Raw genomic sequence first — 19,055 nt, 5'->3', positions numbered from 1 at the left:
CCTGTGCTCTGCCGTCCTCCAGGTTTCTGGGCAGGAGGAAGAGGAGACTCCAGGCTTACTTCCATACAGCCCCCTACATAAACAAGCTAAACAAGAGTTACCGCTCATTTTTTAAAGGCAGATACAGTTTAATTGTTATTAAATAACAACCAGTATTACAGAGCCTAGAGGCCCCAGGCAAGATCAGGTCTCTGTTGTACCATGTCTTGTACAAATGCAAAGTAAGAGGAATTCCTTCCCTTAAGCACATTACGGTCTTCATAGACAAAATGTGCCTGGGGACAAACAAAGCAAGCAAGGCACTCCTAAAAGCAAACAAACCATCATTTTACATAAGGAACATAAAGGGAAAAGAGTAGATCAGCAGCTGGTGTAAAGCTGACACAGCACCATTGATGTTGTGAGTTGACAGCAATTTATAGCAGCCAAGGATATTTATAGCAGCCTAAGGTAGGTGAGGCGTCTTTCTTAATGTCATGTTCAAAGTCTAGCCTGGAGTTGAACCAGATTCTCAGAACCCTCATCACAGGGCTTCTCTTTTCATGCGCTTGCTTTCCCACCGGCCAGCTCCTGGAAGATCAGCTTGCTCGTCTCAGACTGTGGTCCTCAAGGACTCAGCCAGAACATCATTGTATGTGGCTTGTACGAACCTAGCTGGGATTTCATATAGACGTACATAGCTGGAAGAAAGCCTAGTTCAGCAAAAAGCTGTAGGTTGTAGTTTTAAAGGAGAGATGGAAGAAATGTAGAAGTCTTGCTATTACCAAGCAAGTTTTAAAAAATAAATGCATATTCTAAGCAATGCTTGATCATTAAATGCTGTGTTTTCTCGCTGAATGCAGAGTGATATATTGCTGTCTATTCTTTCATCAGCTGAATTAGGTATGAACTGAATGTATTGCTCCAGATGAATTAGCAGCCTACAAAAGACACTGAAGATTATTTTTTCCTTAACTGCATTGGGGTGATAGTATGTTTATACTAATAGAAGTCATGTAACAAAGAGCAATATGGAGATATTTGTTTTCTCAAAACACATGGGAGCTGGATGGTCCCAAAATATTGTTCAACAGTCACTTTACCTTCCAAATAAAAAAATGGGTATAACCACTGACTAATCTGAGAAATGTTTATGAGGTATTGAGCAGAAGATTAAAAAAAAAAATTACCAATTTGTATATATAAACAAAAGACATGCCAAGAAATTGGTGGAATTCATCAAAACACTGAGAATAGAGCAGGAAAGTCTGCTGTAGGAGACTGGTGGTCCTTCTGGTATATTGTCCTTTAGAGAAATAAAAGCCAACCCTCTTAACAAGTACATATAACCAACTGCAGAGTGCATGCAGGTAAAGCAGCGACGTTAGACAGCTTAAATGAAATATGTGGATTAATAATGGAACAGTCAAAAATTATAACTTTAAAGTTTTTAGTGTTTAGTCTTCTAGACTTCCAAAATCAGATTGTGTGCTTAACATGAATAGTTTACAGAATCTAAGTTCTGGAGGTCTTTAAAAGACGTTTAGATGTAGAGCTTAGCGATATGGTTTAGTGGAGTACTTAGTGTTAGGTCGGAGGTTGGACTCGATGATCTTGAGGTCTCTTCCAACCTAGAAATCTGTGATACTGTGATACTGTGATAAGTTGAAGCCAGTGACATTTCCTTTGGAGGGGTTCAGCTGGGACAGTAAAACTTGAGATAAAACATTACCAAGCTGAATTAGTACCATTCACACAAAAAAACATATGGAGAAAGAAACAGAATGAGTGCCATGCCACCAGAAAGTCAATCCTCCTGATTAACAGACCATTCTAAGACCATTACATTTCCCGGTGTTGGCATTTCTTCCCACCTGTGCAATATTTTTAAAGCAAGACACAAAACTTTTGCTTTGCAATGATAGCAATTAGAGGAAAACAGTCAAATGAAGTGCTCAGATTGAGAATAGGTTTAACAATTTTATTGGGGGGGGGGAAGGGTGGTGTTAGTATTTATTTATTTATTGTATGGAGGCTTGTTCTGCACATGAATTCTGAATTTTCTGGCTTTAGTCTGTGCTGTTCTCCCCCTGTTTCACAAACAGTAACAAATGAACAATTCCATGCTCCAGCTTTTGGTAAAAAAGGCAGTTTGTCTCAGAGACTTTCTGCAGTATTCTTGGAAATAAGGACATAAACGAAATGAAGAGAGCAAATGAATTGTGAAAAATAGTAGGGTTGTTGTAATAGTCTCAACATCTAAAAGAGACTGTGGCTGTAAGGAGTAATGTTACGTTTTATTAATCTGATATGAAGTGACATAACTTTAAAACAACAAGTAACATTTTATCAACTAATTTCTGATCTTCCTAAGAGAGTAAATAATAAATGCCCATTCAGCTCCTTCTTCACAGTCAGAAAATTGTGTTTTACAGTGACCACAGAAATATTATCTTCCAGACTGAGACTACTGACATGCATTCACAGCTTGTGCTTAATTATAAAATCCCTGTGGTCATTGCTGGAGCCAGTTTTCCTAGACTTTGGGCTTGCTTATTTTCTGTGATCTGCAGGCATCTGTTTGTCGGAGTACACAAGCCCCTATTAAGAAAGCCTGTTACTGCTGTGCAACATTCACAAGTGATTAAGGCTTTACATTTACTTTAATCCCATCCCAATTATTCTGAAATTGTTCTGTCTTTAGGAAAGAGCAGCTAACTGATATTGCGATATTGCGTTTCCAAATAATAGTTTAACAAACTACAACAGGTTTAAAAATGAAGTGTATTATCATGTGTTTCTCCACATGGTCTGTCCTCTTAGGCTTGGGAAGGAATTGGAAATTTCGTGGGGGTTACATACTGCAACTGTGGGATCTCACCAGCATCAAGATGCTACTAGCTCTAGCTCTGAACCCCTGCCAAGTGAAAAGATGATGAGTGTTGGCATCAGAAGCAAGATGCAAGAAACAGGAGCGGGATGGTTTAGTTCTGGTGATTCCAACAACAACTACAAAAAGTGTTTTTGTTTTTCAGCCATTGGTTGTGATTATGAGTCAAAATCCACAACACTGGCTGACACAAGCCTTTTACACATTGTAAAGCTCTGTCTGACCACAGTAGATCCAGTGACAAAGCTCTGCACACAGGACTGAGCCAGAGGAAGTGTGCAGGGCGCCTGTGCTCCCTGGTCTCCATAGCAGGTATAGTTCTTGATGATATAGCTGCAGGACCCCAGAGAGTGACTCAGCTGGTCAGCCATGATGTGTCTGCATTAGGGTGATAGCAAACTTGTGTAAGAATGTATGTTAAAACAGACAAAATGCTGAAAAGAAGGAGAAAAAAATGAGATTATGGTAACATTCACTCTGGATTAAAAAAGCATTGATGGTTTTCGGGCATGTGGGAAATCATCAAGCCAATGTAGTGTAGGGCAGAAAAGGTTGTGGCATGAAGTAGGAATCAATGTTTAATTTTATTTATTTATTTATTTATTTATTATTTTTTTGTACCTTTCCCACAATTTTCCTTCAGATTTGGTCATCACTTGGACAGGCATGGGACTGTTGGCTGCCCCATGTCATTTATAACGGGACAAAAGAGCTGTCTCAGGGACACTAAATTTACTGGTTTACGTGTTACCTGAGAGTACCAGATACAATTTAGATGCACTGGCTAACTAACCTTACTAGGAAAGACCAGATAGAATCCACTGGATGTGTATAATATGAATGTATGGAGTCTTGAGTGAACACAAAGTAAGAGAATAAACTTTTCTCCCATCCCATAAACTGTACTGCCCCTGAGCTCCTTGTGACACTTGCCAGCTTTCCCTGCTCCCAGGCAGAACACACCAGGCTTTCTCCTGGGCTGAAACTTTCTCCTGCACCATAGACAGGCCAGCAAATTAGCCCCTAGACATCTCTCTTGGCTTTCAGCCCTTTCCCGCTTAGGAGAAACTAACAGATGTGCCCTTTTGTTGTTCTCCTGCTCTGAGCTCATTACAGATTTCCAGGCAGGGGAAATTAGCAAAGTCTCCTTAGCATCTGCCTTTTCCAGCTGAGGAGCTGCCTGCAGACTAGCTGTCCAGCCCTGGCTATCTGCTTGTGTTTGGGCACACATCTCTGTAAGTTCACTGCCCAGACCGTCCCCCTCCATTGCCACTTGTGCCAGCACCAGCTGCTCCTCCCAGGCGTAAAGTCCCATGGGTTTTCACGGGGGAACTGTGCTTGCTTGCTCAGCCCCTCCGTGGCGTTGATCCAGAGAACGTGAAATAAGTTTAGATGAGGAGTCAGAAAACCAAAAAAAAAAATCCTCTAAGGCTTTAGTTATATTTCTCTAATGATGTAAAAGAAGCTGTGGATCTGTTGTCAGTCAGTGGCCATGGTTATTTATTTTTCTTAAAGCCTCGGGTCCTAGAGCCTGGTAATTACTTGAGAAGCACAGCTTTTGTTTTAAAATATATTAAAATAATTAAAAATAACAGCTGTGGATAGAGACTTGGAAATATTCTAACAAGCAAAACAAGAAAATTAATGGAAAAAAAAAAGTGTGTGTGGGGGGGGAGGCAGATGCATTGAATGGATATGGAGAAGGGTGAATAATAGCCAGCTGGGCAAACCTGGGTGGCATGTCCCTACACCAGGTCACCCGAGGAGGAACACCTCAGTACCGATCCGTGCGATGAAGACCCATGCCAGACATGGTGACGTGAGGAGGAGGGGAAGCACCGTCCCCTCTACCAGGCCATACGCTAGAGGCTGGGCCACCCAGGGAGGAAGGTCCCTTCCTCCTCCCCTCTCCCATGGCCACGGGCTTTGGTTCATTGCTTCTCCTGGCTCCTTCACAGGCAGTAAGTTATGAACCAGTGAGTTATGAACACTTGGAGAGGGGAACAGGAGACAGGGGATGGTGGGTTAATTGCAGATCCCTCATTTGGCAAAAGAATGCCATGAAGTAAATCTTGCTGGTGATGCTGTAGAGCTGGCTGTTTTAAAGCAAGTGTCTACATGGGGAGCAAAGCCTTTATTGTTGATCAGCCATTGTCGTGACTGATAATCACAGGGATTGTTAACACTGTTGAACCCATCATTTTTGCCTTAGCAAAAACTATGTCCTATATTGTGAGACAACACCCTTGCAGCTTTTGTTTCCTTGGAATAATTACAAAATTAATAACAAATTCTAGAAAAACTCCTTCCCCAGCAGAATATTACTGGGAACTGATATGATACTGTTATGGTTTCTAATATAGGGGCAATGAGCTGCAGGAAACTCCCACTGAGGATGTAGATGAGCTAGCTCACGTTGTGGGGTGGGGTTTGAACCAAGAAGGGATATTAATTTTCTGAAGAATTTGGTCCTTTTGAACCTCAAACTGTTGGAGCTTAGGCAGGAATTAACAAGTGAAATCCATACATCCTGTAAAATGCATGGGGGTGGATGAGGTGATCACAACAGAGGTAGGAGATGATGAAGTCACTGGAGTTTACTGCAGTTTTATGCTGATATAAATCCTTCTATGCTAAGCCACTGGCCTTATTACAACAGATGTCATGGTCCTGTAACTGTTTGCACCTCAGGGGGAGCCAGACAGCACTGCTTCCCCTGCTGAATATATTTTTAGTCTTGGAAGAGTGTGGTCCATCTCATCTGCCACAGTAATGCAGAGCAAAGGCAAATACACTGTGAACACAAATGGAACAGTTTGGAATATGAGTTTGCATGACATTGACTAACTGTTTAAACTCCTTCTGTAGTCAGTGGAGAGAAAAAGGAAGTTCACCTGTTCCTGTCCTGTTTCAGCTGTCTGCGGTAGGATGGGATGAACTTCCAGTTACTAATGCAAGATCTTCCCCCTCAATGTCACAAAATCATAGGGGAACAACAGATTTGTACCTGCCAGCTCTATTGATTGCAATGATTTTTTATTTATTTACTTATCTTTTTTTTTTTTTTTTCTGAGTGTTCATCAGTAAAGTTGACAGCAGAATAAAACCCAGTTTGAGGAAGGAAGGGGCAACCGAATTTGGTATGCTTTTTATCTATGTTTGGCCGTAATTACGAAGTGATCAATACTAAATGTGTCTATAGGTTTAGGAAACATCCAGGTATCAGAACAAACACTTAAGAATATTAATAAGAGAATTAACCATTTAGATTGTGTGAATTTAAAATTATATAAATAAAAATCTAGAAGGATGAGATTAATGGGGTAAATTTTATATTACAGCAGTGATATCTGTACTGGGCTGTTCCTCGCACTGACCCAACGACACTCCATATGGCTACTTTGGAAACACCAAATGACACACTTTGGTCTTTTTGTGGTAAGTGGAAAGAAATATCCAACAAATTTTAATTAACCAAATTACATGACGGTCGAAAAAAGAGATGAAACTCTCTCATTTAAAATTAAATCAAATACCTTGTAATATGACACAGATAAATACTTCACAATTACAGGATGCAACATCAGTGCCCGTAGGGAAATACAGAACAATATATTTCTGATGCCAGACACTCAAGAGACTATTTATTTAAATTGTATAAAGATTTACACTCCAGTAATCTCATTATGGAGCTTACATAGGAAACATAGATTGAAACACATTACATGGTACAATTGGACCTTAAAAGATTATCACATTCATAAGGATCTTCTCCTAAATAAAAGTAGCTGGACGCTTTGTTTTGCAACACCTGGATCCAGAAACCAATGCTGTTAGAAAACATTAATGCTGTTGGACTTGTTTAACGAGCAATTTATCTTCCAGGATTTCTTTTTCTATGGAAAGCCATCATTAACACCTGTCAGATCCATATAAACACATTCACCTTTCAAATCACATGACCTGGTTGTATTATAGCTTATGTAGGTTCTGAATTTGTGTCTCTGAGTGTGGTAAATTAAGTCACAATACAAACCTTTTCTCCAAGGCAACGATAATACCCAGCTCCCGTGCTGTTTTTTTCCACAGTATGTGCTCAGCTGCTTGCTGTTATTCTCATTTATGTTTAGCTCTAATAGCTGTTACAGAGAGGTGAACTCACATGCACAAAATCCCCCAGCAAGGTACCATACCCCAAGGTTTTGTGTTCTCTGAGATCTGGAAGTAAGGAAGGCACACTGATGATAACAATGCAGTAGTTCTCACACAGTAGTTCTCAGCACACTGCTGATAACAATGTGGTAGTTCTCAGCTGTATGGTCTGACCATCTCCAGCATTGACCAACACCTCCAGGCACATTGAAAAAATCTATGATCAGCAATGGGCGAAATGGCAGCTGTGATTTGAAACCAAGCACCTAGTTAAAAATGCTGAGGAGCCATTAACATCTTTTTTGTGATCAATCAACCAGCACCATTTGGAGGACAATTGCCCAACTGGGCATTTTACCCACTGTGGCTCACTGCATCCATATAATAATGACTTAAAAAAAAAAAAAAAAAAAAGAATTGATTTTTCAGACCTCGGGGATCTGTCAACCCTCATTGTGCATAAGTGCATGTTCTGCACAGGCATCCAAATTGCTTCAGCTCCTGGAGCTCAGATCAAAGACTTGTGCTTTCCACATGCTGCAAAGAGTCCAACAAGGTCCTCCCCCACAGATAAGAATGTTTCAGCATAAGCATTGCTGGAACATGAAATATGCACATGCCTTATCAATCTCTTAATTACTTTATCTACAGAATCAGGGTATGTGTACATCCATCATGTTGTAATCCAGTTAGGGCCTCAGTAAACAGCAAAGTTACTGCTGGGAAAACAATAACAATTAATCTAAAGCTCTGACCAGGTTCAAGGACAGAGACCTGTCAAATCTCATAAGGTGAGAGAGAAAATCATGCCCCTGTTTTATCAGCCTTTCTTGCAGCCTTTGGGTGCCACTTTTCTGCTTTTTTTTTTCTTCCAGCTGTGAGCTAGTGACTGCAAACCTGCTGACTAGCCATGCAAGGTCTCTGGGCTCTGGAAGCTGTGCAAGGCAGTTGCAGCCCCACAGGGGGACAGGAAAATGAGAAACCTTCCTTGACACCTCTTCCCCTCCAAAGTGACCTACTGTGGAGGGATTTGGCTCTTGTCCTGTCAGGTGGCTAGGAGCATGGCCTGGGTAACCATAGGCTCAAGAGATCAGATGGCCCACCTCTGGGGCCAGCATACCCGTGACTTGCTTGCACATTTTATTCCCATTTGTCTCCTTGCCTTTGCCTCAGCAAAACCAACATCACATCCATGGGGGAGGGAGGAGGGAGTGTAGGTAGACAGGCCTGTGATTTAAATGACTGATTAATAACATTAAATTTACTAACAGAGGTCCATTGAATTAGACCTTCTCCTGTGCAAAATAAATTAAAATACCTTGACTAGATCAGCTGTTTCAATTTTCCTCCTCTAGAAAAATGACATAAGATTATGGCATTTTCCCTTGTAAGTTATCTTGTTCCCAAAGATGAATTTAATTCATATTAGTCCTAGTGCTCAGAAAAATCACCTCTTGTACATCTTGAGAGAGTCTTCACAAATCCATGTAACCTACTCTTTTACAAACAGCTTGAGGTAACTTCTTTTCCATTTGCTATTACTGAAGCATCTATAAACTGAGGATTTATAGACAGTCCAGATTTTAAAATGTTAAATTATGAAACAAGCTTGTTCTGTATTGCTATATTGCCGAAGAGATTCATTTGCTGCAGCAACCTATATGTGTAGTTAAACAGTATTTCACCCTAGGAGTACAATAGGACTTTGCTGGTCTTGGTGCCAGCCATTTAGCCTCTGGAAGATGAAGAAGCGTTTTTTCATTAAAAAAAAAAAAAGGCAGCTAAATATTCTTTTGATTTTTTTTTTCTTTTCAAAATATCCCCAAATTCTTCACAAGCAGTTTAGATCATTAGGTGTCTTTAGTTAAATTAAGACAACAAGTATTTTTAAGTTTAGGGCTTTTTCCACCTACTTCTTTCTTTTCATCTTTTTTGACAGGGAAAAGAGGTGAACATCTCACAAAAGTCAGCCTCTAATTTTTATTTTCAATTGGAATGAAACTTTTTTTTCCTACTTGAGCATACACACATATCCTTCAAAATAGTATTTCTGAAGCAAACTGCAGAATATCACTCGTCAAACACTCATGGCATTGACCTTCATAGTTTTAGATTATTTGAGTTCTGTCTCTCACAAACTAGGAAGCAACATTTCAATCAGAATTTTTATTTTATTTTATTTTATTTTATTTTATTTTATTTTATTTTATTTTATTTTATTTATTTTTTGTATAATAATGTGGCATTTGGCATTAAACAAGACATTTGAAACAGAACCAGCTGGTGACAAGTGTTTCCAGGGAGGAAGCCTGGACTTGTGAATTTCCTCACTTTCCACATTATGGATTTGGTGTCTTTAAACTGCAATGTATAACAGTTTTTCCCACTCTTTCCCCTACGTGGTGTTGGTCAGACTTGCTGGGTGGTGGGCAGCTAGAAGAATCTGGGGCCTAATAAACAATTTAGGAGCTAGCCTGTTGATTTGGGATCTGTGGAGACAAAAGCATCATAGGAACCACACAAGCTGCTGGGGGAAAAAAGTGTTATTTCTATTGCAAAGACAGTTGCTGGAAGCTTTCCAGCTTGTAAGGAAACTTGAGAAAGGATTCTCTATGTCTGTGGGACATATGCCTTCATCTGTGGGAAGGCATATCACGGAGGGACATCTAGGACATGCCCTCTTCACCTCTGGTGTCTGAGTAGGTTATAATGGAAGAGACATCCATCTGTGAAGCAGAAGGCTGTGTCATTCAGCCTTGTACATGGTTTTACCCACTCAGCTAATGCAAGATTTAGAGCCATAGAGCAAGAGAATCCTATCCCTTATCTTGGTTACAACTAGGTGGAGAAATTTCCACCAAATTATAACTACTGTAGCCTAACATATGTCTCTCAAAAGGAATCCACATCAGCTGAGAAAATAAGTCACAACATGGGAAATTTCCCTTTCATCAGAAGTTTTACTGATAAACTTAATCTTCTTCACTGGATGGTTAAGTTGTGGTTTATTAATATTTTATTATTATTATTATTTATTTAGAACATCATATTACCAACATTAGAAAATGGCTTAAGAACCAGTCTTCCCAAAGTCAAACTATGGTGTAAAGAGACAATACCTTTACTTGCCACAAATATCACCAACTGAAGACAGATTTTCTGTTGGTCCCCAGAGAGGAATGAAAGGTAAAACACAGTCTATATAAAAAGTTCCTTCACCTTTGAAATTTATTCCTTTTCACAGCCTGCAACAAGCCAGTTTTGGGCATGGAAAGGCATGATGCAAGATGTCTCATTTTGCCATGGCTTTGTCTTCTTCTAGGCAGGTAGCCAGGATCTCTCTCGTGGGTGGACATGAAAAAGGGAAAGATGAGTTCTGATGTGTCAAGAGCTGCAGCTTTGAAAGTTGTTTGTTTGTCATTTTGTGAAGCACATTTCCATAGCAAAATGGTGGGCCCAGTAGATGTGTTCCCCCCCACCCCCCCCCCCACACACAGAGTTTATGGGTTTTGTTTCTTTTTCTTCTGTTTTTGTTCTTTAAAGAAAATGAGCACTTGGATCACTTGGTTATGGCAGAAGGGTGGAAGAGAGTAAAAGAAGGGGTGGTTTCTTTTTGAGAAATGTAGAGATGTCACTGGATTCTCCCTTCCCTTCCCTTCCCTTCCCTTCCCTTCCCTTCCCTTCCCTTCCCTTCCCTTCCCTTCCCTTCCCTTCCCTTCCCTTCCCTTCCCTTCCCTTCCCTTCCCTTCCCTTCCCTTCCCTTCCCTTCCCTTCCCTTCCCTTCCCTTCCCTTCCCTTCCCTTCCCTTCCCTTCCCTTCCCTTCCCTTCCCTTCCCTTCCCTTCCCTTCCCTTCCCTTCCCTTCCCTTCCCTTCCCAACAAACAAATAAAACCCAATAAACTATAAACAAACAAATAAAAACACTAAAAACAAAAAACACTTTCAGCATGAATTGCTCTACCAATAGAAAAATCTACATACAGGCATGAATGGCTTATCGGGGCAGCTAAATTCTTACCTGATTGAAATGGCCATTTCTGACATCTTATCAAACCAGGTTCTTTATGGGGTCACAGGGACATGTCAGCATGCTGCCTCTTGGCTCCCTCCTATATGCTTCCATCACAAACCTAATAGCATCTTCAAAGAGATTTTGGAGATCAGGCGAGGAGTTTGAGTGAAGTACCAGTGAGTGCTACACAGTTTAAACCCTCTTTACCCATAACACTTCTAGGAAAGAGTGTGCCAACCTGTCACCTGTAAGGCGAGGCTGTGACAAGGAAATAATAAAGAACAATGGATGCTTTCACTGTTTGAAGCAGGACATGGCCAGAATGATCCTCCATCACGCCTGAAGACTTACAAAGCTAGCAAGATTCTGCAAGAAAACACTTTCTTACCTATGTTCTTCGCACTTCCTTGTCCCATAAAGGCTGAAAAAATTATTTGCTTGCCACAAAAAAGCATCATGCTAGAACATGTTCTTTGAACTTTGAAGCAACCTTTTTGCTTTTGAGCCTGTTTTTCTCTCTACACTTGCTTTCATTGCATTCTTTCTTGCATAAAATATGAAAAGTTGGGAATTTTTCAGCAAAATAAGCTCAGTGTTCTGACTCAGCACCAGTATGTGAAATGGCTCTCATATTCCAAGTACTTTGGGCTTTGCTCACAAATTCTTTTTTACTTATCCAGTTCTTCCCACCCCATAACTTCTTGCTGTGCTTTGGGAAATGAGCTAGTGGTCTCAGTGCAATTTCAGATGGGCAGAAGCTCCCCCCACTGACAAATATATCTGCAGCTGTCTCAGTGTTGGTAGTGTCAGTACAGAGTGACCTGTGTGGACTGCTGCATAACTTGGCATTTTTATAATTTCAAACCCATGCAATCAAAACCATGAATAAGCTCGTGCTGGCAATACCATAAGCAAGAGCTAAGGTGTATAATCTCTGTTTTACAGCTGTGTGGCTGAGGAGCTGAAGGATAAAATCTCTTGGTCAAGGTACCAGGAGAAATGCCATTCTAACAGTTTGATCTCAAAATGACCCAGGAACATCCCCTTCCACAGAAGACATCCTCCAAGCAGGAATCAGCTGCAACTCTAATGTGTATGATGGCTTCTTAGAAGGCTCCCCCTGCCACATGTGCTGCACCAGCGGAGGATGAACACATTCAGTTGTGTCAACCTTTGCATCCTACACCCAGATGAAATTCCTTTATAAAAAGAAGAAATCAAAACAGGCGTTGTGTAGAGCCACATCAGAAGGCTTAAATCACCATCTCTCTCTCACTGGGTATGCTGAAAGGCAGCATTCGTCTCACGGAGAAGACATACGAGGCAGATGATTGATGTTCAGGGCACTCCCGCAGACGGAGGGCTGTGTTTTTGAAGGTGGCCAGAGGGTGGTAGCACTGCACAGCCGAAATACCACGGCCCTCTGCACCCGGAGGAGGGAGAGGTGGGGTGAGGAAGCCTCTGATTCTCCTGTGAAGCTGAGAAAGAAGAGGTGATGAAGTTGGAATAAATGGTCGAAGCTTCAATACCAAATGAGGGTTACTAATAAAAGGCTTTATCTTTTACACTGCTCTTTCCTGATTCTTTCAACAGATGCTGAATGGGTTTCTTTCTCCCTCTTACTTTATACTGGAGGATACTTCTTTTCCCTCTTCAAATTTAGACAAAAATATCTGCGGCTTCTTCATTTCTTGTGAGGAGAAGGAGGAAGCAGAGGTGAGGAAGGGTGGCTTTTGAAACTAAGGGGAACTTTTGTTCTGAAGCATCTCACTTTCTCAGGCCCTGAAAACACTCAGACGGTGGAGTCGACCAGCAATGCTGGCAGCTATTTTCTGGAGTTCCACTTTTTCAGATGACACTCCTCCTGGTGTGGCAGCCACAAGCTGTCAGACATGTGGCTTGTGCTCTGTGGCACAAAATGACCACAAACAAAGGATCCCACTGGGATGGTGGTCAACTGCAGCTTTCAGCCAAGGATCACAGAGCACTTGGGGAACCTAAGTACACTTTGCATTGTGAAAGTCTTCTGGGCTATAGGTGTGTCTCCATTTTGTAGGTAAAAATTGTTACCATAATTTTGCTGAAAGGAGGAAAACTGAGGAACTGCAGAAATAACTTGTCTAAGGGCATATACCACACCAAAGCCAGTGTCAGGGCAATTGTGTTGTGTACATATGCATTTGTGTGTGTGTGCTTATACTGGAGCATCTGCCTGCTGGTATTCCTTAGCCTGTAGTTTGCAGCACAAATAATCCAAATCTCACAGCCTCTACCTGTCATCTTACTTGGCATTATGTATTCTAGAGCTATGAAAAATAGATTTGGGCTGTTGACTTTGGTTGTCTTTTTTCTTTTACTCTCCTATGCTGTAAGAGCTGCGTGTCCCTGCCTGTCCCCCTATTTCACGTTGCATTTATTGTAATAGTTTACACCAGAATAATTTGTTGGCCATGCTGTGTGATTATAGGCAAGTTTCTTCACTGCTCTGAGCCCTGGTTCTCCCATAAGCGAGATGACGGTGCTGACAGTTACCTCGCTCAGCAGAGCACTCAGATCTACAGCTGCTGTGCAAGAGAAGACAATCACATGATTATAATTGGGCAGGCGCTGCAAGGACCCACAGTTGGTGGCTTTTCTTTCCCCATCTCCCAGTGCAACTGCTTTTAAATGCCGCTGTACACATTCTCACCAGAATTTCTTCCCTTCCCATCTCTTTTTCCTCTCTCATTCCTTCCCCACTTCTCCCCTCAGGTCTCTCAAATGCCATAAAACTCTCTGAGAAATCTACCTTTGCCACTGACCTATTTTTCTTCCCCATCGTTTGGTTCTGGTTTGTCAGCTCCGTTCCCTTCATAACCACCCATATCTATAGTTACTTTATCACCGTTCCCTTTCCTGAGCCTGGCACTTTTCCACGCCCCTCCTTAGAAATTCTCTCTCCATTGTGACACTTTCTCTAGAAACAGCCGTGGGCTATTTCTAACCTTCCTTCTCTCATCAAAGTGCTTGGGAAATCAGCTTGTTCTCATCTCTCAGCGGGGAGGCTGCAACGCTGCTGTGGGTTGCAGACCAGCCTCAGAACCAGGAGCTCCTGACTTCTAATGGAGGGACTGCCACTGACTCACCGCATGGCCCTTGGCAAGCCACTTAACCTCTCTCCTTTCATAGCTTTAAAATAGGAGCAATAATTATTCACTTACCTCACATGGGTGTTGTAAAAATTTAATTACCACTTGTAAGATGCTATCTAAGAGTGAAATATGTCTTTATCTCTCACACAGTAATTGTGACCACTGAAATCTGCACTTAGTTCAGGCCCTGGCATATAAAATTATCTTCCCTGTGTAGCTGAAGCCTCCCCTGCTTCTGGTCACAAAAGTCCCTGCACCATACTCCTCTGACACAGACAAGTTCCCTTTGCTGCAGCCCATTCCTTCCTGGATGCCACGCAGGTAGGCTGAAGGTCAAGGTTATCCCTCCAATTGCTCCTTCACTTACTCTTTCCATCTCTCTTTCCATGAAATTGTTGGTCCAGCATCTCCTAAGCTAGGACCCTGGTCCTCATCTCTCCACAGCCTTTCCCATCCTCATCCATTGTCTCACTCTTCCCTTTCACTCTGCTGCCACTGACAAGGCTTGTCCATGACACCCTTCCTGTTGCAGTACTTCCTAGTTTTCTTCCCAGCCTGTCTCAACCAGTATAACTCAAGACTTGGCTTCAGCTTTCTTGAGGCAGTTGCCACACAGATGGGGCTGTCTAGCGAGGGGCTGCCTGCCCATGAGGACAGGAAGGGGCAGTGGACCATGCGCAGGTCAGGTACTGGTGGTGCTGCTGCCACCCCTGACGAACTGCAGGTTGTGTGGGGACAACAAGCCCAGTGCCTGAGGCCTCTGTCCTCTCACACATTCATACGGAGCCTCCGTGGTCTGTGCAGACAGTGACTGGTCCTCCAGCACCAGTAGCCAAACATGCACTGCTACCTTCCAGCAGTGTTCCCCATGACAGTAGGACCAAGGCTTCTTTCCATGCAAGTAAATGGCACACAAAAAGGGCGATGCTGCAGGGATGGATGTTTCCAAGAGCAACGTCCAGGCCAACATCAAGAGAAAGGGGCTGGGCCCTCCATAGACACCAGAGATGTGTGCACATCTTATGTGTTGGGCCCGATAAGGACATGACCTTGGCAGTCAGGTTCACCCACCTCTATGCCTCTTCTCAGCCATCTCCCAACCTAATATTGGGGTCAGCTCAAATTTCCAGTCTTAATTATGCCACTCCCTACACATACCAAAGAAAATGGTGAGTGGCTTAAGCTGATTACCACCTCTTTCCTGTGAAAGGGTGACCTATTTGCTCTGATGGAGATTGAAGAACATGCAGAGCCCTGTTAGGACTGCAGTTAACCCTTCTGGATGCAGATTTGCTTTTAGAAATGGAAGACAACTATGTAAATTAAGGCCACCTCTGATCAGGGCAATCTAAATGACCTGCAGTTCAAAGGGAATTCGGAAGTGTTTATTTTTTTTTGTATTCTTGGCCAAAGTCTTTATCTTTGGTGTATATTTGGCAGTTTCCAAGCTAAAGTTATAAATGGGCATGAAGATGGAATAAGATCTCCAAGTGGAAACTGTTTGCTGTGCAGCTGTGGAGAAGCTACTGCCTATCCATAATGCATGCACTCTAAACTATATACATATATGTCAGACATGATTTAATAGGCTATAAAATCCAACATCATGATGCCACTGGAACTATTGAAAATAAAAGCAGATAAATCACAATTCTGTGCAACAAGCTGTACTCACACTGCTTTTTTTTTTCCCATTTGCCAGGGTTTCTTTCTCTACTTTGCTGAACACACGCACTACTCTTTATCAACCTTGAGTTTGCTGTTCCTTCTCCTTCTCCTTCTCCTTCTCCTTCTCCTTCTCCTTCTCCTTCTCCTCCTCCTCCTCCTCCTCCTCCCCCTCCCCCTCCTCCTCCCCCTCCCCCTCCTCCTCCTCCTCCTTCTCCTCTTCCTTCTCCTTCTCCTTCTCCTCCTCCTCCTCCTCTTCCTCCCCCTCCCCCTCCCCCTCGCCCTCCCCCTCCCCCTCCCCCTCCCCTCCCCCTCCCCCTCCCCCTCCCCCTCCCCCTCCCCCTTCTCCTTCTCCTTCTCCTTCTCCTTCTCCTTCTCCTTCTCCTTCTCCTTCTCCTTCTCCTTCTCCTTCTCCTTCTCCTTCTCCTTCTCCTTCTCCTTCTCCTTCTCCTTCTCCTTCTCCTTCTCCTTCTCTTCTCCTGAGCTGAGTTTCCAATTCATCCTGCTGTGTAGTCATGCCACTGTAAGCCACTGCCTCAGAGGGTGCAGGGCTGGGCTCTGCTCTGTTTCCACAGAGATGGAAATGCAGGGCTTATTTATTTATTTATTTTTCAGCAATGTTGGGCAATTGTTGTAAGTAGATTGACTGCTGTTGCTAATATAATGTTATTCCTCACATTAGATTATGAGCAGTAAATCTACTAGACAATGTTAATCTGGAAGCAAAACAATTTGTGTCACTCTTTTACTGCTAGCAAGATATAGAGTTACAATGACATGGATGACAGAGTGTGCACCACAATTCAGAATGGGTATGAGCACTGTAATCCTGTCACACTGTGGAGAAAAAGATGCAGAAAAAGGGCAGGAGGAGGGGAACCAGCCTGTGAAAATATTACTAATAGGGAGGATTAGGCTTTGAGAAAAGTTTTCTTCACCTCTTCAGCTGAGGTAAGTGAACTGGAGAAGGAAAAATCAGCCACAGTACCTATAAAATGGAAATCAGTTTGGGCTTATCTGACACAGAATGAACTCTATACCTTCAGCTTCTTCTTCTTCTTCTTTTTTAATATTTTTTATTTATTTATTTTACTTTTTAGAATGCTTTGCACTAACAGCATACAGCTTGATGGCTTTTATACTTTTACTTTGAGTTTTGTCATCTATCTTATTTTTCCTGAATTCTCCTGGTATGATTCATGTAATTACATGTGCAAGGGTCAGGCAGAGAAGAGAGTGAGGGAAGAATAAGTAAGGAGGAAGAGAAGAGGGAAGAAAGGATAAGAGAAAAGAAAAGAAAGAAGAAAGGATAGAAGGAAAGACCAGAAAGTTTTCTAGCATTCAAAATTTGGGGGATAAGTTTGAAAATGCACTTTACAAGACAAAATCCAGATGCAAGATAAGAAAATGAAGACATGTACAATTTACATTTTTTTTCGAAACAACCTTTCCCTTCAAAATCTTGTGATATTGAGGTGAGAGGCAACTAACTTATTTCAGATTCCTGAGGTTGGCAGTACTGACATACACTTCACAGTTTCAGACTACGTAAGAACAAAGCAGGTACAGTTTATGTCTGAAATCGGTAGCTGGAGACCTAGCGCACTGCAGAACTGTCTTCCTGTTTTTGGTACACCTTTGTGCTTTACCTCATTTACCAGTGTTTTTATGTCCCCTGTGGAGCCTTGTCTGCTCAAGAAATGAGCCTGCACATGTGGTATTCTCTCTGTGGCATTGAGGGCCTTGGACATGGTTTTGGCTGTGCACGCGTGGGCACGTGACCTGCGTAGCCCTGCCACTGCACATCTTTGGGTGATGTCATAAAGTTTCCCACATATCTGCAGAGATTTAAATTCCATGTAAACAACCACCCCTGCTAAAGTAGGTCAAACAGGGAGGTTTCACCTACCCTGGTTCCTCTGCTGCTGCGTGCTACTGGTTTTCCCTCCGCAATCTTTCCCCGGTTCCTCTCAGCTGCTTCCCCTTCTTGTCCTGACACCACAGTGGCAGCCACAGCTCAGGGGCTTTTGGCCGCCTGATTCCCAGGCTCCCTCCTCCAGCTCCCAGCCAGGATCAGGCTCTGCTGGGCTGGCTGATCCTTCTTAGCTTCTCCTCCTCCTGCGGCTTGAGAAGGAGAAGAGGAGGCCCTGATGGTCTACACTGCAGCTGTCCTTGGCAAAGGACTTCCCTTTGCCCTTGGGTTTGTGTGAACAACCCAGCAAGGCCACAAGTTCACAGTACCCCTGCCAGTCCCCATCTGCTTGCACCACAGCAAGCAGTTCAGGGAACTGAGCTAGCTGTAAACATGCTCATGGACACATACAAGGACAGACAGACAGACAGACAGACACACACACACACACACCATATATTCCTTGCACCTTCTCACACTGCTAAAAGCAGTTGATGGTGTGGCCAAAGGAGGGTATGCTATGACCTGGAGCGTGGGATGGGGCACTGCTATGGGGCGCTAGTCCTGCAAGCTTTGTTTTGTGGCATTATGCTCTAACCAGTACCCCAGAAGAGGCAGCCAAGGGCTTGGCTTATAACTGCCTAGTGGTGCCACAGCATTGCTCCACAGCGGTAAGAGACGGTCCTGTGGTCGCACTCAGTTTAACCCGATCTGATATTTCCGGTTAGCTATTGCTGGGCTGGTGTTACTGGAGTTAGTCGTTTCGGGAGCTCTGTCAGGACTGCCCACTGCCTGCTGGTGTCACTCGTAAGTGCTGCAACATCCAAGTACATTCCAGAAGCAGCACTGTCAACGCGTGTCTATGCTGTGACTTGTGCAAAGAAGTCTGTTCCCCAAATGTAACCATAAACACATCTCTCAGAAGAAGTTGCACTGCTTTGAACAATGAAGAGGAGTTAAATCAGTACAATCCGCAGTACAATCTTTCCCCTTTTTTCTACCAGAATGTTCACTTTCACAGTAGTAGAAAACTGTTTCTCTTATTTACAGGAGCAACATAGTGGGTGAATCAAAATAATCCAGTATGTGACAATGTGTGAGGATGGCGTGCCTTAGAGCATCAAGCATGTTCAGGGTTATTTTTTACATATATTGGCTGATGGACGAATAGGTGTCACACCAGGATTTTTGCATTTCAGTTTTGACTGTCATGGGTTTCCAAATAGGAAAGCTATATGAATATCTCTGATGGATACAGTATTTCTTGCTATAACACCTCAGACTGAATTTCATGTATATTCCTAAAAAGCCAAG

At 42.6% G+C, this 19,055-nt stretch overlaps 1 long non-coding RNA gene across 2 annotated transcripts; it reads right to left on the bottom strand.

Annotated features, from left to right (window-relative positions):
- Nucleotides 1–1,023: 1,023 nt before the first annotated feature.
- On the bottom strand, nucleotides 1,024–18,533 carry LOC310892565. Of its 2 annotated transcripts, none has more exons than XR_014578223.1 (3): nucleotides 17,739–18,533; nucleotides 11,040–12,511; nucleotides 1,024–10,362 (listed from the first exon to the last, which is right to left on the bottom strand). It is a non-coding gene; the product is annotated as an uncharacterized lncRNA (long non-coding RNA). The 2 variants fall into 2 exon arrangements; XR_014578224.1 differs by lacking the exon at nucleotides 17,739–18,533 and adding an exon at nucleotides 15,840–16,001.
- Nucleotides 18,534–19,055: the final 522 nt, after the last annotated feature.

Source organism: Anser anser (assembly GCF_964211835.1).
Source record: "Anser anser genome assembly, chromosome: 1".
NCBI lineage: Eukaryota > Metazoa > Chordata > Aves > Anseriformes > Anatidae > Anser > Anser anser.
Note: the sequence above shows the minus strand (reverse complement) of the source record. Positions and strands in the feature narration are given on the sequence as shown.